This window comes from Zalophus californianus, chromosome 10 (genome assembly GCF_009762305.2).
Source record: "Zalophus californianus isolate mZalCal1 chromosome 10, mZalCal1.pri.v2, whole genome shotgun sequence".
NCBI lineage: Eukaryota > Metazoa > Chordata > Mammalia > Carnivora > Otariidae > Zalophus > Zalophus californianus.
In genome coordinates this window covers 16,752,831-16,762,963 of record NC_045604.1, presented here as the reverse complement: position 1 = coordinate 16,762,963, position 10,133 = coordinate 16,752,831, and the positions used below count along the sequence as shown (strand labels likewise).

The following is a 10,133-nucleotide window of genomic DNA, read 5'->3' as shown; positions in this document are numbered from 1 at the left end:
CTGGGATCGAGCCCTACATCGGGCTCCCTGCTCAGTGGAAAGCCTGCTCCTCCGTCACCCACTCCCCCTGCTTGTGTTCCCTCTCTCGCTGTGTTTCTCTCTGTCAAATAAAGAAAATCTTAAAAAAATAAATAACATTAAGATGTTCTTTGACCAGGGCATACAGCAACACCCAATCATCTGTCATTCATCAGCCACCACTCTAGAAATAGCTCCTCAAGGTACATGTATACACAAAGAACTATAGCAGATAAATGGACAGGTTAATGTATTATTTGTAAAATTATTTTTCCAAAGCCCACTGAAGATTACCAATGAATGAGGCTATGGCATGTAAATACTATAATAGGTACATCCTAGAACTAACAGGACCAGACTCTTTTCTCCCATTTTCCCCTCATGGAGTTCTCAGACCTCACTGTACTACTGCTGAGGAAAGGCCAGTTGAAGAGCAGCATGGTTAATGATGGCAAGTATTTCCTCCAGCTCACAGTCCTGAGGAGCTGCCTAGTGTTGAGTTCATAAGAAACAGCCCTCAAAATGTTCTCATCCCATCCCTAATGTGAGGAATAGTCAACATTTCTTTATCTTCCTCCCTAATCAAGTCAAATCGGTCCCCCTAAAGACCATGACAATAGTTTCCCAGCCTCATTCTGTTTCCTCTCTTAACCTACATTTAATACAATAGTTCATGCCCCCTCTTCAAAATATACATCCATAAATTATGTCATTTCCTTGGTCATTCTTTTTTGATAGGTATTCATAACAATAAAAATAAAATCTAAGTTGTTAGTGTTCTCTACGTGGTATGACTATGGGCAACCACTAAATATATTGCTTACTACTACTCTTCCACTGGTCCCCTCTGCTCAGTACTAGTATTCATTCAATTTTTTTTCAAGATTTTATTTATTTATTTGAGAGAGAGAGAGAGTAGAAGCATGGAGAGCAGCAGGCAGAGGGAGAATCAGGCTATCTGCTGAGCAAGGAGCCTTATGCGGGACTCGATCCCAGGACCCTGGGATCATGACCTGAGCCAAAGGCAGACATTTAACCTCTGAGACACCCAGGCACCCCTCGTTCTATTTCTTAGATACCCCAGTCATGCTCCTCTCTCAGAGTCTGCATCAATTGTCTCAGTCTGAATTGCTCAACTCACTCATGTTTACATAGTCACATGTCCACTTTCTTTAGGTCTCTGCTCAAATGTCACATCTTCAGGGAAGCCTACTTTGACTACCTTTACAACTCCCCCATCTATCTCCATTCATTCCTTTATAGTTTAGATAATACTTATTACTACATAAAATTATATTCTTTATTCACTGGTTTATTTGCTTATTACTTATTCTGCAAAAATTTGAATTCCATAAAGACACAATGTTTACCTTTTGGTGTTTATTATTATTTTTGTCTATAGATTTTTGTTCACTATAGTATTCTCAGCAACTCAAATGAACCTTGCAAATATTTCTTTCTTTTATAAATATCTTATTTATTTATTTTTGAGACAGAAAGAGAGCAGGGGAAGGTCAGAGGGAGATGGAAAGTCCCAAGCAGACTCCAGGCTGAGCTCAGAGCCTGACACAGGGCTCAATCCCAGGACCCTGTGATCCTGACCTGAGCAAAAACAAAGAGTTGGATGCTTACCTGACTAAGCCACCCAGGGGCCCCCTCACAAATATTTCAACTTAAAATATTTGTGGAATTACAGCCCTAGTCACCTAGAAAGACCATAACACCAAGAGAAAAGCTTCTATAACTACAACTCCCATTTCCCCAACTTTAGGGCACAGATGTTATATTCAGATCTCACAAGAAAGATTATTTACTTATTTAGTGGCCTGAAATGGCAGTGGCATTTTAATTTTAGGTTATCTGTGTCAAGCTAATTTAGGTCATTTAAAATTTTTCTTTTACAGCAATAATTTATATTAGATTGCAAGGTACGTTATTTCTAAAAATGGAGACACATTTTGTGTTAATTATCCTTCTTATTAGAATCAACTAAATATTCGACATAAATTAGTAACATTCAATCAATATGATTAAGTTGTAAATTTTTTTTGTATTTACTTAAAAAGAATCAAATGGCTCATGTGTTACTCCCTACCTACACACTTGATAGCCATATGCAAAGAAACCACAGATTAAATTATTTCTAACATGCATCTATGTTTAAATTCTCTGAGAGAAACTATAAAATAAATTATCATTTTAAACCTCAGTCTTGAAATATAGGAACTGATTGCAAGGTATTTTTAGAATGTTTTTAACTTAAGAGCATTATTCAAAAAGTTTGCTTTGTTAAACTATGATAATATACAGACTAGAGAGGAATATTTAAGTATGAGTATGTGCACTGTGTGTATATTCATAGGAAATGCTTTTCTGGGTATTTTACCCTACAATATTTTAGAACAATTACTATTTTTCATTCTTAGCATAAGGGTTGATTTTGGAAAATTTCTTCCCACTTTTAGTACTGATTTATTTGGAGGCTTTAAGGACAATGAATGCAGGGCAAGGTGTGTTTATGTGTGCATATGAATGTGTGTGTGTGTGTGTGTGTGTGTGTGCACATGAACCTGTTGGTAGAATACCAAAGAGGTCCTGGGGAAAAAGTACTAAACTAGAAATTGCATTGTTGCGGTGGATCCTGTATTGCTAGGCCACTGGGAATAGTGGTGAAGGTTGTAGTCTGCAAAACTCCAGGAGCACCATTTTCATCAAGTTCACATCCCACATGGCTACATGTAGTGTCCCCGCAGTAGGCAGCCATGCTTATTGCCAGGACTACCACTGAGTCATAGGCAGTAACTGGATTTCTTTGAATCATGTTTGTTTGCTTGTTTTCTGTAAGAAATGGTGTTAACAAAACATGATTACCTTCTTTAGAAGTTTTTGGAAAGATAAAGGGGCACCTGGGTGGCTCATCAGTTAAGCCTCTGTGTATTGATTTCTGCTCAGGTCATAATCTCAGGGTCCTGGGATCAAACCCCATGTAGGACTCCGTGGCTCAGTGGGGAGTCTGCTTGAGGATCTCTCTTCATCTCCCTCTGCCCCTCCCCCTGCTCCTGCATGCTCTCTCTCTCTTTCTCTCTCTAAAAATAAATATTTTTTTAAAAAGGTTTTGGAAAGATAAAATAAAATTTAAAGTAGGTCAAAATATTTTGAAGCAAACCTGAAGTTAATATCAAGGTTAATATACACATGCCAATCACTTTCCTATGTAACAGCAATTAACAAATGGACTTTGAAATTAAAAACTCAATATCATTTGCTTTAGCACACTTAAAAATGAAATATGTAGGTATAAATCTAACAAAATATGTGCAAGATCTATATGAAGGAAAGCTACAAAACTCTGATGAACAAAATCAAAGACCTAAATAATTGGAGAGACAGTCCTTGTTCACGGACAGGAATATTGTCAAGATGACCATTCTTCTTAACTTTATTCATAGATTCAAGGCAATCCCAATGAAGCCCCAACAAAGTTATTTTGTGGATATTAACCAGCTGATTCTATGGAATCAGTTTATGGAATCAAAAACTGTATTTATATGGAGAAGAAGAAAAAAACAAGAATAGCTAACATAATAATGAAGGATACAAATAAAGTTGGAGGACTCACACTACTCAATTTCAAGATCTTACCATAAAGCTACAGTAACTAAAGCATATGATATTGGTGAAAGAATAGACAAATAGATCAATGGAAGAGAATAACCCAGAAACAGACCTTCTTATGTATATAGTCAACTGATCTTGGACAAAGAAGCAAAAGCAATAGAGTGAAGATAGTCCTTTCAACAAATGGTGCTGGAAAAACTGAGGATCCACATGCAAAACCACAAAAATAAAAAATAAATAAATTTAAACAGACCTTACAATCTTCACAAAAATTAACTCAAAATGGATCATTGACCTAATGTAAAATGAAAAACTACAAAACTCATAGAATGTAACGTAAGAGAAAACCCAATTACTGTGGATATGGCAAGGACTTTTTAGATACGACACCAAAGTCACAAACCATGAAAGAAATAATTGATAAGTGTACTTCATTAAAAATCAAAAACTTCTATGCAAAAGAAAATGCTAAGTGAATGAGAAGACAAGCCACAGGCCAGAAAAAATATTTGCCAAAGACCCATCTGATAAAAGACTGTCATCAAAAATATGCAAGGAACTATTAAACTTGACAAGAAAACAAACAACCCAATTTTAAAAATTGGCCACAAATGTTAACAGACATCTCACCAAGGAAGGTATACAGAGGGCAAATAAGCATATGAGAAGATGCTCCAAAGTATATGCCATTAGGGGACTACAAAGTAAAACAAAAACAAAATACCACTATACACCTGTTAGAATGGCCCAAATCTGACAAGATGACAACAAATGCTAGCAAGGATGTGGAGCAACAGGAACTCTTATTGATTGCTGGCAGGAATGCAAAATGGTACAACCACTTTAGAGGACAGTTTGGTGGTTTCTTACAAAACTAAACATACTCTTATTATACAGTCCTGCTGTATAATTTTACAATCATGCCCCTTAGTATTTACCCAAAGAAGTTGAAAACATGTTCACACAAAAACCTGCACATAGATGTTTATAGCAGCTTTATTCATAATTGCCAAATCTTGCCAAATGTTTTGTAGGTAAATGGATAAATAAATGGAACAATGGAATATTATTTAGTGCTAAAAGGAAATGAAATATCAAGCCATGAAAAGACATGGAGGAACCTTAAATGCATATTATGAAGTGAAAGAAGCCAATCTAAAAAGGTTGCATAGTGTATGATGCCAAAATATAATATTCTGGAAAAAGTAAATCTATTGAGACAGTGAAATAACCAGTGGTTGACAGGATTGGGGATGGGTGGATGAATAGGCAGAACACAGGGGATTTTTTTTAAAGTTAAAATACTCTGCATGCAGTCACAATGATGGATACATGCCATTATACATTTGTCATAGAACGTACAACACCAAGAGTGAACCCTAATGTAAACTATGGACTTTGGGGAATTATTATGTACCAATTTAGAGCCATCAATTGTAACAAATGTACCACTCTGGTGGGGGAATTTGCTAATAGGAGAGGCTGTGCATATGTCCCCACAGGGAGTATATGGAAAATCTCTGCCTCCTTCTGAATTTTGTTGTAGACCTAAAACCACTCAAAAAGAATAAGTGTTTGGCTTTTTTAAAAAAAGCAATAGAATAATCATTCAATGTTTTAAACCGGGTAAGTTCGGATAGGTATTTGGGGAGGCAAACATTGAATGACATGGTAAGTTTCTCATTTGAAAAGATTACTGTGAATATAGTATAAAGGACTGCACTGGAAAAAGAATATATTGGATAGAGGCAAACTGATTAGGTGGCTATTCCAAAGACAGTAACTCGGACATGGGATATGGGGATAGGTTATTAATGTTAGAATGCAAGAGATATTAAGAAGTAATAAGGAAAATAATTGGCCTTGGGTCACTATGTGAGATTTAAGGAAAAAACAAGACGTGGTAGCTAGAAGTTTGGTGATTCTGTATTCTGATACATGAATCACTGGGCAATGACCAGGTTTAGGGTAGGAGAGGAGAGGGTGGATATTATGAGGACAGTTTTGGACATGCTGAGATTAGGGAATGGAAGTAGAATGGGAAATGTTGATGTGAGTCTGGGCACAAAGAAACATTTTTTGTTTGTTTGTTTTTTAAAGATTTTATTTATTTATTTGAGAGAGAGAGATCACAAGCAGAGGGGAAGGGTAAAGGGAAAAGCAGACCTCCCCACTGAGCAGGGAGCCCAAAGGGGGACTCGATCCCAGGACCCTGGGATCATGACCTGAGCCGAAGGCAGCCGCTTAACCAACTGAGCCACCCAGGTGCCCACAAAGAAAGGTTGTGACAAAAGTTATATCATTTCAACAGTTCACTTACATGAACTTTGTACCTTCAGTAGGCACACAGATTCATATATCTAGCATTACATCTAGCATTTACATTTCCCTTAAAATGTAAAATCATTGGAAGAGGTATTAACTTATTATTAATAAGAATGGTTGATAAGTAATCAGAAGCATTTTCATGGACATGACAACAGATGCATACTGGTTAAAAGATGAAATCTGCCAAAGCAAATCAGTTTGGATGGATTCTTCCCTCATCATTGTCTGTTTTTTTTTTTTTAATCGTTAGTCAGCCAACGAATTTTATTAACAGCAAACTGCTCATTCAAAAGTGATCATGGAACTCAAAATACAGAGCAAGAAGGATGAAAAACATCTCGTTGGCCAATAGATTGTTTTAATTCTCTATATGAAACAAACTTTTCATTTTTAGGAAAGGTTAAGTGTAACTTCAGTAGACATCAATCCAGAAAGATTTTGTTCCATGGACTAGTTTCTTTAGTCAATTGCTTCTAGCTGTCTCCACCAGGATAGATGCATTTACAGAATTGGCTGTACTTGAGCCTTCTTTGCAAGCAGCTTTAGATCTGCAATGCACTTGGCAATTGTCTCCTTTTCCTGCTGTGCAGAGATGCTCTGCACCACATGCTTCTCCACCCAGTTTATCATGTGCTCTTTTTCCTTTTGGGGCATCATGTTCTGCACAGAGATGTGATAGTCCAGGCGATTCTTCACCTCCTGGTATACTCTGTGCAGCCGTTCCCGGTAAGTAAGTTCCAGTGCCATAGAATGTTATTCCTCTGGACATCAAAAAGGTAACGGCGCTTGTGAACCAGGGCCTGCTGTGACTTCTCCATATCAATTGCATCCTGGATTTGTTTGATGGAAGCCTGCTTCACCTCTTCTAGTTGGGCAATTTTTTGCTCATTGAGTTTATCAGCAAATTCTCCAATAGAGGCACCATATTTTTTTAACTACATAGATAAGCAACCCTATTGTTGATATGGCAGAGAAGGTCTCTGCATAATCACATATATTTCTTTGGACAGAAAATATAAGATAAGTCCAGTTCCAAGCACATAGGGTCCTGTTATGCCAGTTTTGGGATAAAGGAACTGGAAGAATTCTTTGGGGATCAGCCCCAAACGAACTTTTCCTCCATGTTCAGGAAGAGGTGGTACAGGGGCAAGACTTGGCTGCCCTGTGTGGAAGATCCTTGTTGCCTGCAATACCCCTGGACCAAGGAGAGTGTTCTTCAGACAGGGGGCCGCTGCGGCGGCCGCAGAAAAAACCACCCGGGACAGCATGGTCAACCAGGGTCCGGACAGCAGGCTCTGCGTTCCAGTGACCCAGGCAAGCATCACTGTCTGTTTTTAATGCAGAGTTTACACCTTTATCTTCTCAGAAACTGACTAAAATGCTAAAACCTAAAAGTGAATTGTAAGAGAAATAGGAAAGTAAGAGAATAGATTATAGATTATTCCCAGTGTATACCTTCTCCTCTTTTGTAAATCAAATATAAAGCAATAGTAGAATTGTTTGGGCGATAAGACGACTTCTTGTACACTTAGCATCTTTGCATCAGTATTTGAGGAGCATAAAATATCCTAATTATAAAAGTGAATAGGAAACAATCCTCTGTGTAATATATCAATGCCATCTTTATATTATTAATTCATTGCAAGAAAACATATATTACATTTGTTCTTGTAAACACTAATTTTAATATGATAGCATATTGAAATTCTGCAGGAAATAAAAAGATACACAATTTCAGAGATTTGCTTACATGTCTTTGATGAATTTTGAGATCAAAACTTAAAATAACTATGTTAGAACTTTTGTCTTGTTTATGAACCAAAGTTGTTTGGATGTCAAACTATTTCATTGAATTACATACTGTGTTTATACAAGACAAAATAATAAAAATAAATTAAAATAAAATAAATCACAAGAGGTAAGCAACATAAAGATGCACAGTAGCATGGCTTTTCCCATTATCAAGGAGAGAAGTACAAAAATGTTCAAGTTTTCACAAGTGGGCCCTCTTTGAGTTCACCTTGGTTTGAATCTGAATTTTTATCCTTGGCTCTTTCCTCCTCGTCTTCAAGGTGACTTCTTCTTTTAATATTAAAAGCTTTGCTCCTCTTTTATATATATAAAAAAGTCCCCCAATGTCACACCTCTATCAAGTGTTCTAGCATATACTCCATAAATCTAACAGCTGAGAAAAAAGACTGTGTTTCCCAGGACCATTAAGGACCCCTCTTGGCTCCCCAAGTCCAGCAACGTGTTCCCAGGCAGTCCTTCTTACAGGATCTCTCTGCTGTGGTTTCAAGCATCTTCGTTTTTACATCCTGATTGGAATTTTTTTATCTTTTGAGTGTTTCTTTTTATTCTGTGTGTGTGTGTAATTGTGATGGTCTTTTCTCTCTCTTATACAAATTGCACTTGCTGCACTTGCTCAATAAAAAAAAACAACATTAATTTTCAGAAGCAGTGCAATCCAATCCCACATGAGGAAATAAGGAAATGGTTTTCTGGCTAGCTCATACCATGAGGAATTGAAACTATAGATACCTACAATGGTTCGTTCACATGATTCTGTATTTATTGTTAGTTCACTTCCTTCATTGTTGGCTAGCAAATGAGGCATTTTAGAATCTATTAGAAATAAGAATGAAGCACGCTGCCGAGGCATATGTGGCTAGTACTCTGGCTGCACGTGCAATTATTTCTTATTAATACTATGTCCAGTTCTTAGGGTCCCACTCCACGTTCAGGTTCTAAACAGAGGGGAGGTTTTACCCTTGTAGTTACACACGGCTTCTCCACACGTAAGTGAAAATGAGGCTCCATATTCTTCAACATTTGAACATGTTTTCCAGGCTCTGTAGGGCAGGATGATGTTTGGTAAGAAGCATGAAAGATAATTGGGAGCTTAAGTTATGGAATCCTAACACATCCATAGAGTTGATTCATTCATTCTTTAGTCATTAATTGACTCACTCAAATTGTTATTTTGCTCATGCAAAAAACAAATTGCCTACCCTTAGTAGGTTGCTTATTTATAAATGAGTTGCTTGGAGTAGAATGTCTGTATAAGTTCTCTTCTTTCCATTTTCTATGTGAATTGTACAGATTAATGTACACACCTGCTTCAGGGCTTACCACACAGGTTGAGTCTCTGAATTTCTTTAAAACCCTTGTTTTATCTCCTAATGACAATAATGCTCTCCAGTTTAGCAAATCAAGCCCTACTAGTCCTGGGAGTATTCCTTCTCTGGTCAAATAATTTCAATTCTCTTTGGAAATTGATAGTTTGAATAGCAAATAAGAGCAACAAGAATACATTTCCAAGCACTTTCCGCTCATACTGTGTACCAGCACAAATGAGAAAGCTTAGTGTTCAGTGATTCACAAACAATTTTGCTTAAGCAGATGTCAGGTTGACTGCATATAAATTACCCAAGACAGTTTTTAAAATTCCGGTTCTCAGTATCTCCGTAGATCTGGGGTGTAGTCCAAGACTCTGTATTTTTTAAAGCTCTTCTGATGCTAAGCCAAATTGTGAACCTACACTCTACTCTGTTTGCCATCTAGAAGATCATACTGTTATAAATGGCTTCGACATGGAATATATATGCAATGTATTCCGAGGTTTCGTTGCCCACTATCAATGTCATTTTGATCAAGTAATTTAACATCTCAGTGCTTCCCTTTCTTCCTTAATAGGTGTTTTGTGAGGATTAAATGAGTTAAATACATGTAAGATGCTCACACTTGTACCCAAGATAGGAAGATCTTTTTATTTTCATTTTTATTACTAATCATTCACTTATTTTGTAGTCACCCAACATTTATTAACAACTTATAAAATACCAGGCATAGTGTTTCATGCTTGGGGAATATGTACATAGAGAACATCCCCCTTTTGCTGTTATCACTAAGAATGTAGCATGGAAAATAGATTTAGAAATAAATAATTAAAATAGATGAATTTATAAATAAGTAATTAAAGTAGGCTCTATTTGTAAGAGTCAAACCTATAAAAGTTTTAGAAGGAAACATAGAGGAGAATCTTCATGATATTGAATTTGGCAATGATTTCCTGGATATAATATCAAAAGCACAGGTGTCAAAGAAAAAACAGATCAATTAGACTACATCGAAATTAAAAACTTTTTCCCATCCTCTAACTGGCTATT

General features: G+C 36.7%; 1 pseudogene; it reads right to left on the bottom strand.

Annotated features, from left to right (window-relative positions):
- Positions 1-6,465: 6,465 nt before the first annotated feature.
- LOC113933568 lies at positions 6,466-7,232 on the bottom strand (annotated as a pseudogene).
- Positions 7,233-10,133: the final 2,901 nt, after the last annotated feature.